Source organism: Microtus oregoni, unplaced genomic scaffold, assembly GCF_018167655.1.
Source record: "Microtus oregoni isolate MIOR12 unplaced genomic scaffold, Mior012 000010F_ref0000083, whole genome shotgun sequence".
NCBI classification, from domain to species: domain Eukaryota; kingdom Metazoa; phylum Chordata; class Mammalia; order Rodentia; family Cricetidae; genus Microtus; species Microtus oregoni.
Window position 1 is genome coordinate 50477008 of NW_024543069.1, and position 23809 is coordinate 50500816.

The window sequence follows — 23809 nt, forward strand, 5'->3', positions numbered from 1 at the left end:
AAATCATGTTTCAGTTACTGTAACGGGCAATGGAGAAGAAAAGATTAGGAGTAAAACTAGGGGATAGAAAGATGGCTCGGAGGGTAAAGCGCCACACAAATGAAGAAGGAATACAGGTCTCTGGAGCGCTCAGAAGGCAGTGAGAGGGGTTCCCAGAGCCAGGTAGCTAACTAGAATAGCTCATCAGCGAGAGTTCCTGCCTCAGTGAATAAACACACATGACTGAAGACACCCAATGTCTGCCTTGGACCATCACACACACGTGTGTGTGTGTGTGTGTGTGTGTGTGTGTGTGTGTGTGTGTACTCCATTCAGAGGAAACAAAAAATTAAAAATTCTTTTTAAAAAATGTTAAATAGCCCTAAGTTTCACAAGCTGTCAGTATTGGCTTAAAATATTAGTTTCATTTAACTTTGTTTCCTGCATTAGGTACTTGGAGAAACAGCTGAACTAGTGGCTGTGGAATAGGAAACACAAGAGGAGCCTGGGGTGCTGCTGTATCAGAAACAAAGTGCTGTATGAAAGCCAAAGCTACATAAGCCACAGCGGCAGCAGGTGGCACACATCTTTAATCCCAGCACTCAGGAGGAGAGGTAGGTGCATCTCTGTGAGTTTCAGGACAGCCTGGTCTATATCTAAGCTCCAGGACAGACGAGATCTACACAGTGAAGAGACCCTCCCTATCCCCCCAAAAAAACAGGAGCCCTAAGAACAGGCTAACACTAGGACAACTCTGGGGAATAAGCGCAACAATAGTATTAAATTACAGCCCAAAGAACAAAGTAATCTACACAGGACCACAGGCATGACTGAGTGGGTGACATACTAAAACATACATAAATAAATAAAAACAATCTCTTATAAAGGAAACAACATCCAACTATTGCATTAAGGAATGAAGGGCAAACCACCATGAGCACTGCCCCAAAAGGACCTGCTGACAGGTGCTGGAGCTATGGAGAGCAAAGGCCATCATCTGTATCTCCCCCAAGACATTTATGTTCTTTCTTTAAGTTGGAGGCTGACTGAAGGCTCTCCCATGAGCTAAGCCACCATAGTGGAACACACACAAAAATCCTTTCCTAGTGACAACACCTGAACATGGGGCCAGAATCAAGTGATCAGCCTTAGCATCATCAAGACATCCAAAGAGACCTCACACTCTCAATGAGACAAAATGCGACAGGCACATTTGAGACCTCCCCCAAGTACCCACAGCCTCCATCCAATCAAAGAAAATGCAGAAAATGAATACTTTTCACAACTGTCAAGACGGTGAAAACAAAGAGGGAGAAATCCCACAAGAGGAGGAGTCTAAGGAGACAGAAGATACAGCACAGGATCCTGGAGCATCAGGCAGACACCAGGGGGTGAAACAGGAAATGCAAGTAACAGCTAAGGAAGGGGGATTAAATGTACCAGAAAAGTCACCCTACCTCTACAACTGTTCTTTTTTGTTGTTGTTTGTTAGGAATTTTTTGTTTTTAGTTTTTATTGAGCTATACATTTTTCTCTGCTCCCCTCTCCTTCTACCCTCTTCTATCCCTTCTACCATGCTCCCAATATACTCAGGAGATCTTGTCTTTTTCTACTTCCCATGTAGATTAGATTCATATATGTCTCTCTTAGGGTCCTCTTTGTTGTCTAGGTTCTCTGGAATTGTGATTTGTAGACTGGTTTTTCTTTGTTTTGTATCTAAAAGTCACTTATGAGTGAGTACATATTATATTTGTCTTTCTGGGTCTGGGTTACCTTGCTCAATATGATGTTTTCTAGATCCATCCATTTACCTGCAAATTTCAAGATGTCGTTATTTTCTTCCATTGAGTAGTACCCCATTGTGAAAATGTACCACATTCTCCTTATCCAGTCTTAGGTCCAGGGGCATTTGGGTTATTTCTAGGTCCCGGCTATGACAAACAATGCTGTGCTACAACTGTTCTTACTCCAAACCTAAAACTCTCACAAAATAAAATAAATTCACAATACCACACTTGCAGGACAAAGGTGCATAATTATAATAAAGTATAAAAGATTATCTGGGGAAAAAAAATAAGATCCTTAGGAAAGGGCTACATCTGTAGCGCTGAGACAGAACATCTGCCTCATGGGCACACTCCAAAGAGAAAAACAAACTTTTAAACTAGGTATGGTAGCAGCCTGTAATCCTAGCACTTGGGAGGTGAAGGTAGAAAGACCACTAAAGTCATCCTCAAAGGCATCCTCAGCTACACATCAATCAAGTTCAAGGCCATCATGAAACACACCATCTTAAAAAAAAAATAAAAAAAAATTCTTTTAAAATGACTAACCTAGACTTCAGTAACAATAAGCAGTCTAGAATCATTTCCTAGCTCTCTAAGGCTAATCTCAAATTAATGCTGTTTACGGACCCTTAGTTAAGGCATTTGAATGCAAGGAGTTCTCACTGTCCAGCACTCTCAATCTTTCTTTTCCTGCTCCCCAAAAATGGAAGCGCAATGCAATCCAGAAAGCACAGTCAACAATGAGTTCTTTCTCCACCATTTTCTGAATTCCCCATTGCTTATAATTGTTTACAATTTCATAAATGTATATACTATATTCCAACTACTCTAACCCTTAGCTACCTGTCCCCACTAGCTTCTTCCCTACAGTGCCTTTCCCACATTCTTGTCTTGTTTTATTTTGTGACCCACTGAGTTTAATGAGGGGCTTGGATGCAGAAGTACCCGATGGAGGCTAGTAGGTTCCCAATGCATTCTACACACATGGGAACACAGGTTACATGACAGTCAGGATGTGTCCTCATTCACACCTACCACACACTGTACCAAATCAACTTCCTTACTCTGCACAATCAGTGTCCCTTCCCTACCTCATACTACACACAAAGCTGAAACCACGTGCCTCCTGCTCCTTCCTCCTTCCCCTCACAAACTTGTGCTAGACATAAACCAAACCATGTGCCAGAAAAGACCAAGCTGGCACATTTATGCCAATGCCCTCTTTTCCTCCTCATTACTCCTCACACATCACTCATACTTGGTGACTACAGAATACTTTAGCACGTGCAGACCACCAATTTAAAGGCCAGTTCCTGAAACTTTCAGTATTTAAAAGATTACACACCTACAATAAAGTGATTTTTTTAAAAAAAATTACAATTACAGAAAATTTTCTCAAATTATATAATATATTCTAAACATTATACACAGAGCAAGGTAAAACCTTAATGCTAAAAAACTGGTTAGGGGGAGGTGATTAAAAAAAAAACTGGTTTGATTTTCAAAACCATTCTGCCAACATGCATTAGAGGAAAAAAAATCATTCTCAACCATTAATTTGTCTGGTTAGTATGTCTTTTAGTAGTCTCTACAGTTTAAGAGGATATGACTAATGTCTCTAAACTCCTCATGATATGAACTAGTACAAGTTTCTTTTCAGCTAGCTATGTATTTTTTTTTGGCTAATTCTAACTAATGTGTCCAAGAAATACATTAATACTGCACATCATCCATGTAATCATCAACATGCTTAGTCATATATGTAATGAAAGGGCTGAGCATAATGAGATGGAGAGACAGCTCACAGTCCAGGGTGTTAAAAATGAAGCAAATGGGATTGGAAAGAGGCGGCTAGATGCGGTGGCCCCCCGAAAGTTTCTAGCAGGAAGGTGAAGGTGGGAAAGAGATCACCTCAAGTCTGAGGTTAGCCTGGGCTACAGAGTGAGGTACAGGTCACTATGGACGACAAAGTGAAACCCCAACTGAAAAATACAAAAGAACAACCAACCAGCAAGTGGTGGAGCACACCTTTAAATCCTACCCTCGGGAAGCAGAGGCAGGCAGATCTCTGAGTTTGAGGCCACTCTTGTCTACACAGTGAGTTCCAGGACAGCCAAAGCTGCACAGGAAAACCCTGTCTCTAAAAAGTAACAAAAAAGGGAAAGAAAATCTAAGTCTGGTGCTCAGCACCCATGTCAGGTGGCTGAACTCCTCCAGAAGAGGCTCCAAGGCCTTTTGTCTCCAAATGAACACAGGCACTCACATGGGCAAACCCACACACAAAAATAAATACATACACACACATAGTACAAAATAGAATAAATCAGATTTACTTACTCAGAAATTACAATGTCACCACCATTTGTAAAAAGAGCTCACTGCCCACCCCTAGGTGCCTTCATTAGCACTATATCCTTATGGTGGAGCTCATTCCGAGGCATTCCGAGGCTGAAGAAAACTACAACTACTATCAAAAATTTTTCAAAAACTTATCCAAAAAATTACAACTAGTCCCTTGGCTTGCATTTTAGAAACAGGTTCATTTGAAAACGCTGGTGGCAGAGGTCAAGAGTCACGTGCCATTTGCAGGGATTTTGCAGTAAAATAAAAAGTCATATTCAAATAAGTACTGCCACGCTTCCCAGTGTGCGAAGGGCCAGGAAGCACAGAAGGAGGAAAAGCAGCGAGACTGCTTTAGTTCAGACATTCTTGGTGCTCAGACAGGCCTGGTTTGACATGTGACGCCCAGCTGGTCCAGTGTTCCTCCCACAGGGGAGTGATGTAGCAAGACTTCTGGATTCCACATCCCAATGAGGCTTCTTTTTGAATCAAACCAAAAGCTTGTTTTGGGCCTCTACAGCACAACTCTTCTGAGTTCTTTCTGACTCAGAGCTAGCCGTCACCACAGCACAGGTAAACGTAGCTAAGAGTAAAGGACAAAATCTCCTCAGCTCACGTCACTCTAACTGGTGCTATCTAGCCTACCCTTCCTATTACTGAGGAAAATGAAACGTACCTTATTAAATTCTAATATCTTGGCACAAATATTTTGGTATCAGTTCATCAACTATCCCTACTAAACGAAACACTTACAGGTCCTGTTCCAGGTACTGGGAAGAGTCACAAGGAACACAGAACCCATCTCTATTCTCAGGAGGTTTAAATTATGCAGAAAGGGGGCGGAGAAACCAACGGAGGAAGAATTCTGAGGTAAAATGGTCATACAGAAATGAGTGATATACTGCACGTACTGGCTTTGTGGGAGCCTAGGCAGTTTGGATGCTCACCTTACGAGACCTGGATAGAGGTGGGCAGTCCTTGGGCTTCCCACAGGTCAGGGAACCCTGATTGCTCTTCGAGCAGATGAGGGAGGGGGACTTGATCGGGGGAGGGGGAGGGAAATGGGAAGCGGTTGCGGGGACGAGGCAGAAATCCTTAATAAATAAATAAATTTAAATAAAAAAAAGAAAGAAATCTTCTATTGACAAAAGAAATAAATGCCCAAAGTGGGATGAGCTGCAAAAAAAAAAAAAGAAAAAAAAAATGAGTGATATAAAATGGTCATACAGAGATGAGTGATGATATAAAATGGTCATACAGAGATGAATGATGATATAAAATGGTCATACAGAAATGAGTGATGATATAAAATGGTCATACAGAGATGAGGCACTCATGCACATGTCATCTCATGGCACAGCATGGATGGAGAACAAAGAGGTCACGATGAGGAGAAAGCAAGCCTGTCCTTGGGTATGAACTGCAGGGCTGGCCAAGCAGTACCAGAAGGGAAGGCACTGTGAAGTAAGATATACTCAGGGAGAGGAAGGTGTACTCACTAAATAATAACTGTCCCCACTTTGGTTTAATTTATTAACATTGTGTTTTTTGTTTCGAGCCATAGTTTAATGTGGCCCAGGCTGACTTGAATTTGCTCTGTAGCCAAGACTAGCCTCCTGCTTCTACCTCCAAAGCATTAGGATTACAGGTGTGGACCACCACTTTCAGCCTTTTTGTTTGTTGGCTCGCTTTTGGGAACTAAATTTCACTACATAGCCGCAGCTACCCAGGACTCACTATGTAGAGCAGGCTATCCAGGCTAGCTACTAGTTGCTTTCCTGCTGCTGCCTGCCTTGGTGAGATTACAGATGCAGTCCTTTGAGGAAACAGAAAGGGAAGGTGACTGACCTCACTGGACAACTCCAAGGTGCCAGTAAATAGACATAAAGGTGGTTTCTGCTATAAATTACAAAAACAATACAGATTAGTGGAAAACTTCAATTTATGCAAAGTCCAAGGCTGAAGACAACAGAGGTTTTATAAGGGAAAAACAGGACATCCAAAATCCATACAAACTTTATAACAAAATATTACCAAAATCAGCAATCCAAATTAAAACGTTAATAAAAATTATAGTGGCTAATTTCTCATAAGAAAAATATTCAACTTCAGGTAGAAAAACAAATACCTAAAAGAATTAAAGAATATCTGCTGCTAAATAAGACTTGAGCACAAAACAACCCCAGGGCCACCAATGCAGTAAGACAGCCTGGAGCCTGTGGGGTGATCTCAGCACCGGGAGGACTACAGTGTGGGACTTCCTCTCAAAAAAGAAATGGGGGCGGGGGTGGACACTGAAAAGATGACCAGCCAAACTCCTCCAAAAGGAAAAACTCAGAAACCTCCAAGTTCAGGAGTAGGGAGGACGCAGGCGGCAGAGCAACAGGTCTCTGGCGTGACTCCCCTGTTCCCACACCCTAGACCACTCTTTCGAGCTTGTCCTCCATTGCCCACTCTACTCAAACCCATGAGAAATATGAAGTATTTTCCAAATAAAGAAAAGGAAATCAGTAAATTAAATTTTTCCCAACTGTTCTTTATTGCAAACTCACTCAGCAGCTTTCTTCACGCTACCCAAAGCACAGTCATTAAGTTATACCATGGACACGCGCACTTTTGTTACACTATTCATTTGTGTATATATGTGGAATCACATACGCATGTGGGCACAAAAGTGCCACAGTGCACACCTGCAGGTCAGAGGACAATGCTGTGGAGTCATTTCTCTCACTGAACCCAGGTTTTGGTGGAAAGCACTAAGTCACGTCACTGGCCCACATCATGTTTGTCCAAAGATAATAAACTATTGTCCCAGGATGGAGGAGAGCACTTTTCAACTTGTAGAGATGATTTATTGCCTCTTTGTCAGACCAGTGGAGTCATCCAGGAAAAACACACAAGAAAGTCAAAGGAGGCATCAAAGAGGACAGCCAGCTCTGCACAGGAGCTGATGGAATGGAGACAAAGACACAGACTGAGAAGCAATGAGCTCAAAAGCACATCTTTAAATAAACAAGCAGAGTCTAGCTACTAAGGCTCAAATTCCCCACCTGAGGTGGACAGGAGACGACAGACAGAAGGGCCTGCAGGACCAACCCCTCCTGATTGCCACACCAAACCACAGTGGAGCAAGAGACAGCACGGATTTCTCACTGCAATACCCATGATGATTTAAAATTTACTGGTGAGCTTTTCAATTCTTTGCAAATATCAATTACATATTATTTATGGTAATCACTTTAGTTCATCTGTAAACTAGAAGCCCTGTCTTCTCAAATGCAAATGCAGATCCAATGCTGAAATGAACAACAAGCTCCCTTCTGACAACAGAATTCCTGGAGGCTTAATTCTTATCCCGCCCCCTACTTTCCAGTATCCAAGGTTACGAGATTACCTGTCAATAGATAAGGATGTGGCCAGGTCACCACCTGGGAGTTACTTCTGTTTCTCCCAATGCTGACCCCCTCTGAGGCTAGTTGTTCATGATCATGAAGTGAATATGAAGCACTACCATCAGTGAACATCCAACAACAGACATGAATATATGGAGCACTACCATCAGTGAACATCCAACAACAGACATGAATATATGGAGCACTACCATCAGTGAACATCCAACAGCAGACGCAGGGAGAATGCAGCTCCTTATCTGACACAGGAAACAACTGACCAGTCAGCAGGAGACGGAAATATCTGTGCAATGCACAGCCTCGAACCCTGCATGCATGCCACAGTGAAAGCATGGGCCACAAGAGTATGTATGGTGGACCAAGAGCTCACATAAAGATGCAGAAAGCAATGCTATAGCACCATCAAGTAAGGATGTAAATGGAGAAGGGAACTAAAGGAACCAGATTACAAAGAACAGGAGAGTCAGGAACCAGTACAGAAGATCAGAACATGAAAACTAGTTGTAACTGGTAATCTTGGGTCCAGGTCTTCGTTTCTTTTACCCTAGTTTGGGACTATTCCTTGCTCTCACAGTTTACCTTAAGTTGTTAAACTGTTAAGCCAAAAGAGAAGATTCTACAGGCGGCCCAACCTGCAGAGCAGTTCTAAGTTGTTCATTCCTGCTGCCCAGAACCGAAATAATCACACAGAAACTGTATTAATTAACTGTATTAATTAAATAACTGTTTGTCCTATTAGCTCTAGCTTCTTATTGGCTAACTCTTATATTAATTTAACCCATTTCTATTAATCTGCATATTGTCACATGGCTGTGGCTTACCAGCTAAAGTTTTGGCGACTGTCTCTGGCAGGGCTATATATGTTCTCTCTGACTCTGCCCTTTTTTCTCCCAGCATTCAGTTTAGTTTTCCCTGCCTACCTCTATTCTTTTGTCCTATCAGGCCAAGTTCTTTATTAATTAACCAATTGTATTCACAGCATACAAAAGGTAATCCCACATCACCTCTCCTTTTCTGTTTAAATAAAAAAGGAAGGTTTTAACTTTAACATAGTAAAATTACATATAACAAGACAGGTATTAAGCAAGAATTACAATTATGGTATTTATATCTACTTTATCTTTTATCATATCTAAGGAAAACTACAACCATAACTGTCTATTCTGGAGGATATACTATTACCTAAGTAAACAATAAGTTCATTTCCAAAATTCTAGAATTGACAGACTTCTCACTGCCTGGACAGTCACCCAAAGTTCTTTGGTCCCATTGGGGCATCTATAAAAGTATCTCGCAGACGTTTCCATAAAGCAGAAAATTTGAAAGACAGTTTTGCCTCTACTGGTAGTTTGTCAGTCATTTTTTGCATGTCCTACAGAATGTCTAGCAGACTCTTTCATGAAGCAGGAACCCCAAAGGATCATCTCACCTTTAGGCAAGTTTAGCAGTCATTACTCTACAGGTCCTGCATGTTCAGTTCATCAAGCAGTCCCAAATGGCTAACCAACTCCATAAGGAGCCTCTTCAATGCCCACCTTCCTCTTGAAGTAGTTGGTGCTGCCAGGAGCAGACATGTCTCTGTTATGAAAAGTCCTAACTTCTTAAAACATTTAAATGCCATATTCTGTAGTCTTTGAAAGGTTTGAAAAATACCTATCTGAAATACATCTCTGTACATCTAGAAAATCTAACATGACTACAAGCTTGACTATTATAGATGATTATTTATTAACCTGTATTTTTAATTATACATTACATTTTTAAATGAGCTGCACAAACCCAATACCTTAATCAAGAGCAGAAATATACATATAACAAAATTGACCTTAACTTTATATCAATAACCAAGATCCACACCAATACAAATCTCTATAGCATATCCCCTTTTAAATGTAACAGAACATCTATAGACAATATTTACGAATATGGGCATAGTTCCCACATTAGAGAAGGACATCCAAGCAGAGCCTAATGACCTTATACTCTGAACACCATGCATCCAAGGAGCAAGGAACTAATAACTTAGCTAGATCAATCTCTTTACTGTGCCTATATGACTTTCAAAGAGACAAGGTTCTGCAGGGACCGGGAAACCTTCAAATTACTTGGAAAAACCTCCCTAATTCAATCCGAGCAGAGTCTGCAGTTTGTCTGTTCTTCAGCAGAGGCTGCAGATAAAACATGGGTAAAATAAGTGTCCTCAGGAAGGCATCACCTAGCTAAAAGTAAACAACCACACCAACGACACGTCTACAGATATTTGTTCTAGAAACAAGTGACTACTCACAGATGCCAAAATAGGACCTTCAGAGAAAGCCAGGCATAGTGGCTCACCTATGACGCCAGCACTCAGGAGGTTGAGGCAGGAAGATCAGGAGCTCAGGGCTAGCCTATGCTGCATAAAAAAGTCAAGATGATTTGTCTATGTTCTATCATGCATAATGTCAACTTTCTTCCCATTCTGATTATAAACTCATAAATAAAAATTTATAATTCCATATCACTTTAAATCCAAGTTCCCAAGTTTGGTGAATTAATAATAAAATAATTATTAAATACTATAATCAATAGGTTTTAAAGAATGGTCACAGGACATTGGAGAAATGAAGCTGGTATGATGGGAAGGCTTTCTCCCTGCTTGCTCACTTTCATGGTGCTGCAAGTTGCTAATGAAGGCTGGAGAAGAAAAGCCATCAGTCTTGTGAACTCTGTGAGCTATAGGAATAACTAGACTGGTTAAGATAGGCCATGGGTCCAACAGTGACATTTTATGTTATGGGGGTAGTAAATAGCTTTTTTCCTCCTATTTTCTTTTTCTCCCCCCCCCCCCTATTTTTTTTAAATTGGATTCAAGGCCAGTTCCACAGAAAGAAACTTTTGCCTGCCACTCTAAGTTTGGCCAAGAACTCATGACTTCAGAGTTTAAACCTCAGGGGTGATATGGCCACTGTTATGTTGCTAAATGGACAGACTATCAAACCACCTCTAGATACACATATCAGTGCAGCTCCCAATCCTCAGACAAGCTGCTCTGCAGTCGATGAGTTGTGTGCAGCGCTCAACCATACAGTTCCCAAGTTCAGGGAACATCAAGGAAGAGTGGGGAGGGAAAGACTAAGAACCAATGGTGCAGGAGGATTAAGCTAAACATAACAGGACTGATACCCTCAGACTCTCAGCAGCCCTGGTTGCTTGTGGAAGGGCAGCCATTATCATCACCAGTTGGCATTCCAGCATTCCAGTGTAGGAGGGAGAGAGGCTCATTAGGCCCCACCCCCACCTAAGATGATAATGACAGTTGATGGCTTCTGGGAGAGAAAAAAAGTTCTATTTATGGGTAAGTTAACCATTTTCCAGTGGATGACACCACAATAATGTGTATACAGGAAGCAGAAATTGGACTGGGTGTATACAGGAAGCTGAAATTGGACTGGGTAGGGTTAGAAAAGAGAGAGAGAATATGAAGTTAAGAGGGGCATAAAGGGGCTAGATCCAAAAGGAGGTGGAGAAATGGGGGAAAATGCAATCAAAGCACAATATAAAATCTTATGATGAAATAAACTTCAAAGCGGGGAAAGGGGAAATAAAAGGTTTGTGTATGCACAGGCGAGCTCAATACTGGGCAGGCATCTTCCTTGGTTGCTCACCATCCACCCCATTTTCAAAGACAGAGTAGGGTCTTCTTTCTCACTAAACAAGGACCTGAGGGACAAGCCCAGACTGGCTTGACCAGTAGGCTCCAGGGATCCTGCTTGGGTTTCAAGTGCACGTCACTATACCCAGCTGTTTACATAAATGCGAGCAATCCAAACTCAAACCACTCATTTTTGCATGGCAAACGTTTTCCTGACTACATCACCTTCCAAGTCCGTTTAAACAAGACATAATAGTGTACACCTGTAATCCCAGCACCTGAGACTCAAGCAGGAGGATCAGGAGTCTGAGGTCATAGCCTGGGCTACAGAGTAAGACCCTGTCTCAGACAAACAATTTTTTAAAGACAAACAAGGGCTGGCAAGATAGTAGGTGAGGATGCTTGCCAGGTACCTAACTCCATCCATGAAAATCATGTAAAACTAAGGAACCAACTCCACAAAGTTATCTTCTGACTGTAAAATGTGTTCTCTTTGTGCGTAACATGTACATGTACATGCACATGCACGCACACACACACCAGAGAGAGACAGAGAAAGGAGGAAAATGTTTTCTTAAAAGAAACAGGAAGAAAAAGAAAATGACTGCAGCACCTGTCCAGCCCCTTCGTGCTAACTCCTTTCCAGTACTTCTGCATACACAGACGGGGTTGTTATCAATTACACCTGTTTTTATGAAGTTACCATGTACCCTGGAAATGACCAGAGAAAGCAGTGCAACTTACCTCCTAAGATTAGCAACCTTCTTAAAACATCAGCGTTACCAAACTCATTATAAAGCAACATATTTGGGGCACCACAACCTATAATCCAGAACTTGGGAAGGACTATCAAGTGTTCAAGGTCAGCTTTCGCCACAGGACAATATACAGGCCAACATGAGATCCTAGCTTTAAAAAAGTAAAATAAATCAACAAAAAAGGCCTACATCTTTGAAACACAACAAAACTCTGCATTAGCCAATCTTATTCGAAAGTGAGCGATAAACAAAAATGAACAATCCCCAAATGCCTTCCTTCTACCAAAGGTCAGCAGGCTGGAGAGATGGTTTGCTGGGGCCCAGAGTTCAACTTTCTGCATCGACATTAGGTGGCTCACAACAACACGTGACTACAGCGCCACCATTCCCTGACCTCAAGAGGACACTCAGTACACAAACACATAATTTTTTAAAAAAAAAAAAAATGTACTTCCTGAAGGCCAGGAGGCAGTCACTAGAGTAACTGAGGAACCCTCTTTGCCAAGCCCCATACTAACCACTTTACCTTCCTGAAGGCCAGGAGGCAGTCACTAGAGTAACTGAGGAATCCTCTTTGCCAAGCCCCATACTAACCACTTTACCTTCCTGAAGGCCAGGAGGCAGTCACTAGAGTAACTGAGGAACCCTCTTTGCCAAGCCCCATACTAACCACTTTACCTTCCTGAAGGCCAGGAGGCAGTCACTAGAGTAACTGAGGAACCCTCTTTGCCAAGCCCCATACTAACCACTTTACCACGCATCCTCATTTCAGTCCTCAGAACTAACAGACGAACAAAGAATTACCCTCTATTTCCACTTCCAGAGTGGAAACCAACTATAATAGTCACATGATCTCACAAAACCATCCACAGATAAATACGAGTGACAGGAATCAAGTCAGGACTGCCTGGAGCCAGTTCTTCAAACAGTAGCATGCTCAAGAAAAAGCCTGCTGCCAGTTCAGACAGACCCTAGCCAGGCTCCAGTTACTGTAGGCGACGGCACTGACTCAGGAAGGCTGACATCTCTTCACTGCATCAGACTTCAGCAGGAAAACAAGGCATTCAGCTTGCCCAGCTGAAGCTGAAAATGAGGTACACAAATAACTGGAAGGCAAGAGCCTGCATCAGTAATCTAAACTGCCACAGAAAAGTACAAGAGCCACAATTGTAAGTGATCAACTGCAACCAGAACCAGAAAAGAATTTGATGTTTCCACTGAGTCAATACAATTCCCATGTCACAGTACCATCCATGCAGAATCCACACAGCAATATAAATGCTACCAAATCAGAGGCTATCATCATCAACTCCCAGCCCAGGAGAACCTGCCTTCACCTGATTCCCAAACCCCTGACAAAATGTACCTTTGAAATAAGATTGCTTACGTGTTTCTGAACAACTAGAACTTTTGACTTTTTTTTTCTTTCTTTCTTTCTTTCTTTTTTTTTTTTTGTTGTTGTTGTTGTTTGTTTTTCAAGACAGGGTTTATCTGTCTAGCTTTGGAGCCTGTCCTGGAACTCGCTCTGTAAACCAGGCTGGCCTGGAACTCACAGAGACTGGCCTGCCTCTGCCTCCCGAGTGCTGGGATTAGAAGTGTGCGCCACCATTTCCAGATGAACTTTTTATTTCAAATTATCAACTTTAAACAGGACTCAAAAATCATAGTTTCATCAATGGCCTGATGACCTAGCTAAAATAAATACCAAAATGTGGTATGGTAGTAGAGGCCTTTAATCTCAGCATCTATGAAGCAGAGACAATTCCATTTCTGTGCATTCAAGGCCAGCCTAGTCAACAAATTCCAGGCTAGCAAGAGCTGTATATAGCAAGACTGACTCAAAAGCAAGAAAACAAAACAAAACAAAACCCAACAACAAAAAAAACCAACGTTTGATCATATGACAATTTTGTTACCGAATCTGAAGGTAAATATAAAGTGCTATCAGAAATAATGGATCTAGATCTTTCAGAAGGGAGAAAATAGCAGATCCATCTCCTCAAAAGGAAGCCTGTTTTGAGGTAAGGACTCACCGTACACTCTAGGAATGCCCTGAACTGGTAATCCTTCTGCCTAAGCCTCCTGAATTTGGGAACTGCAGGCATGAGGTGTCATGCCTACCTATTCCCTCCTCTAATTATCCAAATTAAAAGATTAAAACTTTTTTCTTCTTTTTAATTTCTGAAACAAAGTCTCACTGGCTTTGTAGAACTTAAGAGATCCACATGCCTCTGCCTCTCTCACCGGAATTAAAGGTGTGCCACCACACCCAGCACGTACAGTACCAGGCCTCAAGGTCTGAATTCTATCCCCAGGACCCAAGTGGAAGGAGAACTGATTGTCCCAAGTTGTCCTCTGACCTCCACACAATGTGCAGCATGGTATGTGTTCCACCCCCAGTAACTACATATATATTAGACAAAGTATAATTTTACAAAAGTCTGAGCTGGGCATGGTGATACATGCCTAAAATCCCTGTACTTAGGAAGGCAGAAGAACCCAACACTTCAAGATCATCCTCAGCTATATAACAAGACTGGCTGGGCTGACATAAGACTTTGTCTCAAAAAGTAAAAAATAAAATAAGTAACAGACTCGGAGCTGGCCAATGGCTGTCTGATGCCTAGAATCCACACTGTAGAAGGACCACACTGACAAGCTGTCTGTCCTCCGACCTCCAATCCCGCCCACACTCACCAGGATCACACAAAAGAAACAGAATAAACACTTAGTATTTTAACTGACTTCACATTTCAACACAGAAGTAATAAACTGAATTGAATGAGTGAGAAAAATCTTAGGTAGTAGTAGATCATTACCTTGATATAAATTTACTGAAGCTAAATGTTTTTCCCTCTATAACCACAGGTTTTTGGTTTTGTTTTTTCGATTTTCTTTGGGGGGTCGGGGGAGAGAATCATCTGTTGAGTTCAATCCCAGCACGGAGGAAACATAAAAAGGCTAGCAAGATACCTCATAGGCAAATAGGCACCTGCCACCAAGCCTGAATGCCTGAATACAACACCCAGAAGCACCAGGGCGGAAGGAGACAACTGACTCCACTGACTCCCAGGAAGTTGAACTCCACAGGGAAGCAATAACTGTGGGAGTGCACTCATCATAAATGTAAAAAACAATAATGGTTCTAATTAAAAATCAAAATAAACTTGTTGGCTTAGCACTGGATCCATGTTAAATTGCTGCCACTGTTCAAGCAAACACACAGTAATAACAAAAGCACAAACCTCTGTAAACCTTCCCCGTCACTGATCACCTCTTCCTAACACTCTACTTTCTAGACCACAAAGGAAAAATAAAACCACTAACACCCTTGACCCAGAGCTAATGTAGCAAGCGTGAGGCCCTGGGGTCCATCCCAGCGCTGCACAGATGGAGCATCTGGAGCCCTGGGGTCCATCCCAGCGCTGCACAGATGGAGCTGGAGTCCTGGGGTCCATCCCAGCCCTGCACAGATGGAGCAGCTGGAGCCCTGGGGTCCATCGCAGCACTGCACAGATGGAGCATCTGGTGTCCTGGGGTCTATCCCAGCACTGCACAGATGGAGCAGCTGGAGCCCTGGGGTACATCCCAGCGCTGCACAGATGGAGCAGCTGGAGCCCTGGGGTCCATCCCAGCACTGCACAGATGGAGCATCTGGTGTCCTGGGGTCCATCCCAGCGCTGCACAGATGGAGCATCTGGTGCCCTGGGGTCCATCCGAGCACTGCACAGATGGATCTGGTGTCCTGGGGTCCATCCCAGCGCTGCACAGATGGAGCATCTGGAGCCCTGGGGTCCATCCCAGTGCTGCACAGATGGAGCAGCTGGTGCCCTGGGGTCTATCCCAGCACTGCACAGATGGAGCATCTGAGTCCTGGGGTCCATCCCAGCACTGCACAGATGGATCTGGTGCCCTGGGGTCCATCCCAGCGCTGCACAGATGGATCTGGTGCCCTGGGGTCCATCCCAGGGCTGCACAGATGGATCTGGTGCCTCCTGTAATTCCTGCACTCAAGATCATCCTCAACTAGACATCCAGATGGAGGTCATCCTGGGACTGCAGGGAACTCTGAGTCAAAAAAAAAAAAAAAAGTCGAGCTTCTTTACTTAAAATACAGAGAAAGAGCCAGGCGTGGTGTCACATTATTTGGGAAACAGACAGGAGAATCAGAGTTCAAAGTCAGTCTGGGTCACATGAGCCCCTGGGGCATATGTGGGAGGAGGGCAAGTCTGAACACCTAGAGCACAATTTCACATAATTACTGGAGTCAGACCTGGTGGGTGAATCTGCAACCCAAGTAGCTAGGGCGAGGCTTGGAGGGTCAGGAGTTGAAGGTCAAACTGCACCAGAGACTTACCAAGTCTCTAAACCACAGGAGAAAATAAAAGACATACTCTATTAGGATGCTGAAACGATCATCTCTGATCATTTCACCAAGTTCTCCCTGGTTTTTAAATTCTGCCTCCTTTAGGAAACCCCAGAAGGCAAAGGCTTCACAGTGGAGGAAGAAGACTAGACACCACACCTCAACTGGCTGGTGCCCATTCCGCCAATCCTCCTCCTGTACTCAAGCTTGGTCCCTGCATTTTTTTCCTTACCTGAGCATATGGGCTCCAGGCAGGCCTTGTGTTCACTCTGTGCTACAGTCTCTAAGCAGCAGTCAATTCATTTTGTTCAACTCAAAAATCATGCTGGAAAGCACACATCTTTGAACTCTAAACTAAACATTTTGAAAGGACATAACATCAAATTAGTTGCCTTAAGAGTCAATTACCCTGGTGGGTTGGCATAAAAACCTTCGGAGGGAGATGGCTAAGAGGATGTTCTTCTGGTAGGTTAAACCCACTCACACTGAATACACAGACCTACACTGAATGCTAATGTGTTAATGGCTCAAATCAAGCTCCAGTGTTCATCAAAATGTTATAACCACAGAAAGGCCAAAATAACAATTTTATTTAGGTATACTACTGAGGAAAGCCTGAGTTAAAAGACCAGGAGAAAACTATTAGGTTCAGTGGAGTGTGGGAATGGCATTCAGGAAGCAGAGACAGAATTGCTGCAAGCTCCTGGCCTCACTAGGCTGCATGACTAGTGCGACCCTTTCCAAAAACAAACAAAACCAGAAGGTGACAGCACACCCCAGTAATCCCAGCACTCACAGGCAATCGGCTGTCTGTGAGTTCAAGGCCAGCCTGGTCCACTGAGCAGCCAGGGATACACAGAGAAACCCTGCCTAGAGAGACCAAAAAAAAAAAAAAAAAATAGCCAGAAGGAACCATCTAGAAAGCAAAGTCCTTGGCACTGTTAAGGAACCCACAACTGGACTAGCATACTGTGAGCAGCAACACTGTAGAAGTGGAAAAAGTCTAAGACCAGCCTTAGTTACACTCAGGTCAAAGGAAGTCTGGAAGTCTGGACTACCTGAGATCCTGTCTCAACACACACCAATTCCAAAATCTTAAGCATCATACCTGGCAAACACACAACACGGCTTGAACATCCCTGGTCAGAAAACCCACAATCTGAAGTGCTGCAAAAATCCAAAACTTCAACCAGACCTCAGATAACAAAGACATCGACCAGCAAAAGTGTTAACACTAAATATGAAATCACTTTAGGCTATGATACAAGGTGCGCATGAAACAAACCTGACCTTCAGATTCAGACTATGATCCTAGTAGCCCCAAGATCCCACGGTAAAATCTGAAGGAAAAATCCACAACACCTCTGTGTCCCAGGCATTTCAGATAAGAAACAGTCAATGTGCACACCTGGATGAAGTGGCGACGGTAACACAATTCTAAACTGGAGTCTAGTATTCCAGTTCAAAGGACAAACCTACCCACTTTCACTAAGAATGGACCAAGTTTTTCTCCCTGGCCCACTCCAGCAACATTAAAATTACAGCAACATCTCCATGTCTGTAATACTATTAGAAGCCCAAGTCAGAAAGCAGACTCTAGCCCATCAATGAACAGACAGGATGGGCACGGCTCATTTTAACACGGGCGCTCTATAAACAACCCATTCTCCATGATTCTCCAAAGAAGACAGATCTTCCCCCTCAGAGGCAGAGCACCTCACAAAGGCACAACAGGGCCTATCCCCACAAACAAAGCAAAAGAGGGGAAGGGGATTGCCACAGGCATTAAATGCAGTGGACCCAGAGAAGAACATGTCAGGACTGCAAAAGAGACTTCTTGAAGTGTGGGGCTGAAACTACAGAGAAAAAGCCAAAGGGAAGGGACGGCACACGCAGAACTACAGCACTAACAGACACAGCAGCTCCAGGATCTGGGGGCCAGCGAGGGGCCAGCGAGGGGCCAGCTGGAAGAGAGGGCATGGAAAGTGGAACACGTGAAAAAGAGTCCTAAATGTCCGGCTGAATGAAGCCCATGAACTCAGTCTAGTTGGCAAGAGGCAACCATTTTGGATTTTTGTTTTTGGGGGGGGGGGAGACTAAGTGATGAAAGCCAGTAGAAATGACACTGTCGATAGTTACATTAGGTAAGAGAAATCTGTTCAGAAAACCAGGAACGTTAATTAATGCAAAACTCCCAGATTCATGGACTTCCTGTGAACTTGCTGCCAGAAGACAGGAGCCTCAGAGACACACATACTGTCCCCAAGCCCCTGCCCCTGCCCCTGCCCCTCACTACCTGAGCCTCTGTTCCTCAGTTAAATTTAGGGTACCAGCTGCTCAAATTGTCAAAAGGACTTGTCAAAGCACCAGTCTTGTCCTGACAGACAGACACGTGACCCACAGCACTAACGCTGCTGAGAGAGGTAAAAAGAAGAACGTATGGGAGGGAGACCTGAGCGAGTGTCCTAAGGAAGACTCACGACAGCTGAGACAGGGAGTGCGGACTCACACACGGTTAGGGCTTGAGGACAGACCACAAGTTCTGTCAGACATCAAAACTTAAAAACTTGAAAATGTTTCCAGTGAAACGCAGATTTGAAGCCTAAGACCAGAAACTAAGACATGGGAAAGCCCACACCAAACAAGTCCTCGTGAGCAAGCCTCGAGCACAACGTTGAGAATAAATAAATTATGCTAAGTTTATTTCAGGAATTCTGCCCACAGATTCAGGAAACAGACCTGCCGAGGGCTTTACATGCTATTATGCCCCATAACAGTAACACACACAAAAAACCTACCTCATGACAAAAGGCCTGGCTTGACATTCAGGCGATGTTTGGCAAGTCAAACACTGCTCTCAACACCACACATACAACAACTGCACTGCCTCAACTATGATACAATGGGGAATCTTAACTAACAGCACTAGTCTACCCTGAGGAAGGAGAACCAAAGACCTTACTCAAAGCACTGCACGACATCACATGTAGGACCTTCTACACGTTTTCAGAAATGCACACTCCTGAGCACAGCTGGCCACACTCTTTTTTGCTTTCCATTCCTAACTTTCTGTTTCTGTCACAGTATTTGGAAAGGCTATCTTTACTAGTAGGAAAAACAGCAAGTGACAGGACACTCCATCTCAGCAGACAGCTAGAGGGCTCTGCACGTTGGCAGAGCTCCTGGACCATCCATCCATCCACCACAACAGCACCTAGAACATCCATCCATCCATCCACCACAACAGCACCTGACAGAGATACCTCAGACTACAGTCCCAATTAGAAACACAAGCACTGTCAGGAAATCGGAAATCCAGGCTTGGCAAAGCCACAGGGAAATGTGTCATCTAGAAAGAGCACGGAGGAAGGGTCAGAAAGACTAGGTGGAGCACTTCTTCAAGGTCTACAAGAATTATCTTTTTTTTTTTTTTTTTTTTTTTTGATTTTCGAGACAGGGTTTCTCCATAGCTTTTGGTTCCTGTCCCGGAACTAGCTCTTGTAGACCAGGCTGGCCTCAAACTCACAAGAGATCCGCCTGCCTCTGCCTCCCGAGAGCTGGGATTAAAGGAGTGTGCCACCACCGCCCGGCAAGAATTATCTTCTGAGCACTTCTCCACCTCATCACCCACAGAGAAAGCCAACACTACAGACTGACCACAAGCTGCACCTCACACCTCCTGGAGGCTCAGGGCCCCTTTCCTCTGGCTCTCAGGCGAAGGGCAATTACTGTACTGTTATGACACCAGAGGCAGTAAGCAGTGAAACCCCTGAACATCGGCTCACTACAGTTTTGCTGGCCGTCTGGCGGGCAAAGTGAATGGTTCCCAGCTACACAGGCACAGGGGAAGGAAGAGCTGAGGACAAAGTATAAACGCCTGCTGCTCACTGCCTTCACCTTCCAACTTTAGGAATGTACACTGTAAATGTTATTTCTGAAAAGGAGGAAATTTTTACTTTACCAGAAAAAAAAAAAAACAGTCCTAACCAGTGGCAGTGTTTCTGCCATCATGTCTCCCCTGAGTTCCAATTTCTCTGTTCGTTTTTCTATAAGTAACAAATCTTACAAATGTTTCAACTAACTCCATGGAAAGGGCTCAGTGCCTCTCCACACTATGGGTAGACTCATGTGTCCACTCCGAGCACACTGAGTTAGACTTCACCACATGTGAACTGCACACTCACTCAACAGGCCGAAGGCCCCAAAGGTCCACTTGACACACCCGTTTTTATCAGAAGCCCCACATTTATAAAGCAGTGGTTACCCTTCCTGCTCACTGACTTGAATGCTTCCCAGTGCACAACAAGTATTTATTTCTTGTTTTCTTGGCAGACAGGTATTAAAATAACCAATCTTATAAAACCTTCATTAGATTGATTCCAAGTACCAAACGGGTCTTGGGCACATGTAAAAAGTTTAAGTGTTTAACGGTTCTTCAACAAAAGTCAAGACAAAATTTAATCTCAAGGCTGTATGTAGCTCAGTGGTAGAGCACTTGCCTAGCTTGAGTAAGCCCTAGCATCAATTCCCAATACTGTGCAAGAAACACATCCAAATTGAGAAACTACTCAGTTTAGCACCAGCGTCTCCTATGTAAACAACAAGTACAGGTTAGGCATGTGCTTCAAACATAGGGCGAAGGTCCAAGAATTCTGAAGTAACTAACAAGTCAATTAAGTGGCTTAACTTTTGACACACACTGTTTCCTTCCCCCACAGCTTAGTGTTTGTCCTAAATACTAGAGATGTGCCTCTACATAAATGACAGCAAAGAGGGAAAGGGATTTGATTGTTTAAGGTTGTGATTACAGACTTCATGCCTTGCAGGCCACCAAAACTAAGAGAAAATCCCAACGCAGCAGAAAAGCCTCAACTTAGAAGCTAACTGCACACAGGGCCTGCCTACCTCCTTTTAGGCACGTTTTTTTTTTTTGTCTGGCCACCCCTCCCCCATAGGTAAATGCCAACTGTTTCTAGAACTCTTAATGATAATTTGGGAAGCTTGCCATTAACTCCCACGACACAATCCAACTGATACACAATGTTTCTTTGCAGACAAAGATGCCCTACTTCCCCAGACTATAAACTTATTAAGGTGGTGAGACCGCACAGTTCCAGGAAGTGAGGATTACTGAAGTACTCCAATAAGCATGGTTCTTATTTAACAAAAATGAACATGAATTACATAGGGAAACCCCAAACTCACTACCTCCAATGGGCCACCAAGATGCTTACTGCAAGTCATTTTAGTTAAATCAGTAATGATAGGGCCTTGTACTATCCCAAGAGACTTGGGGAGAGGAGGAAAAAGACATTACTTTACATTGGTGGGGCATTTAGTCTCAAGATTCAAACTAAAACTAACACATCATTTCACCCACCATATTTTATTAACATGTTTAGACCAGCCAAAGGTTCCTATATGGGAAACAAGAAAGTCAACAGTAAACTTGCCTAATTAACTGTAAATGACATAGGTAGGAAAATCCTTCACCCTGGGTCCTGTGGAGTGCAAGGTCTTAAGAAAACTCCAGACTGAGGAAATGTCATGTTTAGCGACGTTCCAACACTTCTGTGTGATCACCAAATTATTTTCAATGTTTGGTAACCCAACAAAAAGAGCGTTTCTTAAAATAAAAGGTACTCAACTCACGTTACACGGAATAGACCATTTTCACAACTTAAATTTAATCCAAATTGAGAACTTCCAAAATTACCTAACACTCTTAATACATGCATGGCTCGCCTCGAGTTGCCTTTCAACATGGAATATTACACTTAAATGAAAGTCAGCCCCTGTTCCAAGAAAAAAAAAGACATCGGTTGCAAAGAGGAAGTCACCCAGCAAACACTCACAACCTGGCCTCTACACTGTCAGAAGATAATGTGACTTGTGTGCCACCCCGAAACTTACCAGGAAGCTGACAATAAGTTTGCCAACTGTATACACTTCTGACCCAACTTTACCGAGGCTGTGGCCAGGGCCTCCTTCTGGGGAGGCCACAGACACAAGGTGCCCACACGCGCGTCCCGAGCGAGCGAGGCCGGGCCGCGCCCCTCCCCCGCCCGCGCCCCAACAGCCGCCCGCAGACCCGCCGCCACCCGGGGTCTCCGCGCGGCGCGGCCCGGAGGGGAGCGCGACCGGGTGACTGCAGCCCGCGCGCCCGAGCGCGGACGGGCGCCCATCCCGAGCCCAGCCCGCTCCCCCGCTACGCGAGCCTCGGGCGGCTGCGGCCCCGCACCCAGCCTGCGCCCCCACGCCCGCTCGCCGAGGCCGAGCGCCTCCCGCAGCCGGCCACCCCGACCCGGGAGGGGGGGCAGCACGTGAGCGCGGCCGCCCCTCCCCCGCGCCCAGGCCAAGTTCGCAGCGCCCGCCGCCCCGGGCCCGCGCTCACCTGCTTGGAGACGCTGTCCCCTCCCGGACGTGCGGCGCTCCCCTCCTGGCCGCCGTCGGCACCCCGAGGCGCCCTGGGGTGCGGGCGCTGACAGCCGGGCGGCGGGTCGGGCGGGGGAGGGGCGCGGGGGCAGGGCGCAGCACCGAGGCAGGAGGGGAGCTGTTACTAAGGGAGAGAGCCAAGCGCGCGAGCGGCCAACGGCTCCGGCTCGGCACCGGGGAGCGCGGGGACCAGCCAGGCACAAATGAGCTCCGGGCCCGCGGCGGCGGCCGCGCAGCAAAACAAACCCGAGCGGCCTGCGCCGGGCGCGCGGGGAGGGCGGAGGGAGCGAGGAGGGGGAGGGGGCGGGGAGGGGGAGGGGAGGAGGTCCCGCGGAGGGGGAGGGGACGGGCACCGGGAGGGGGAGGGGAGGAAGTGTGGAGACCCCCGGGAGGGGGCAGGGAGCCTGGAGGAGGCTGGGAGGGGGAGGAGAGCCTGAGGAGGCAGGGAGGGGGAGGGGAGCCTGGAGGAGGGGTGGGGAAAGAGAACGTGGAGGGGGAAGGGAGCCTGGAGGAGGAGAGGCGTGGGGGCAGGGAGCCGGAGCCTCGGAGGGGGAGGGGAACCACGTGGGGGGAGGGAAGGGGAGGAGCGCGGGGTGGAGGAGGGGAGCTCCGGAGGGGCGGGCCCCAGTGGAGGCAGCGCGGCGATGGGGGTGGCGAGCGGCTCTAGTCTCCGCTTCCTCACTCGCTCAGCGCTCCAACCACCCTCCCTCCCTCGCCGGCGGCGCTGGGGGCTGGGCTCGCAGCGCATTCTTTCCAGAGCCCGCAGCCCGGGCTGTCCCGCGGCCTGGGTGGCGCTCGGGTCCGCTCGCCCCGGGCAGCTTTGCGAGCCGCGGCCGCCCAATCCCCGGAGGCAGCGGGCAGGTTCGGGAGCGCGGCGCGGGCTCCGGACGGACCTCGCGTGCTAAGCGCCGCACACTCCGCTGCGTGTAAATCGCCTGCTCCGAAGCGTACCTAGAAAGGGGCTTCAGCTGCCGAGCGAGTTACAGAATGGGATCCGAGCACCGCGCATGAGGGAGGCGCGCACACGGCGAGAGGGGTTTGGTGCTAAGGCAAAGCTGTTATTGAAGTATGTGTGCCCAAATGTGCGACTTATCGTCTTC

The 23809-nt window shown here is 45.4% G+C and overlaps 1 protein-coding gene across 4 annotated transcripts in view; it reads right to left on the reverse strand.

Annotated features, from left to right (window-relative positions):
* The window catches only part of Tbl1xr1 (TBL1X receptor 1), a 135500-nt gene extending 112548 nt beyond the window's left edge, over nt 1-22952 (reverse strand). The window contains exon 1 of one of the 4 annotated variants that reach the window (XM_041659433.1): nt 22669-22952. The gene's annotated coding sequence lies outside the window, so the exon portion shown is untranslated. Of the gene's footprint in view, nt 1-22187; nt 22207-22668 lie in introns of those variants that run through there. The other 3 variants (XM_041659432.1, XM_041659430.1, XM_041659431.1) reach the window with 3 other exon arrangements.
* Between the last annotated feature and the right edge of the window lie 857 nt (nt 22953-23809).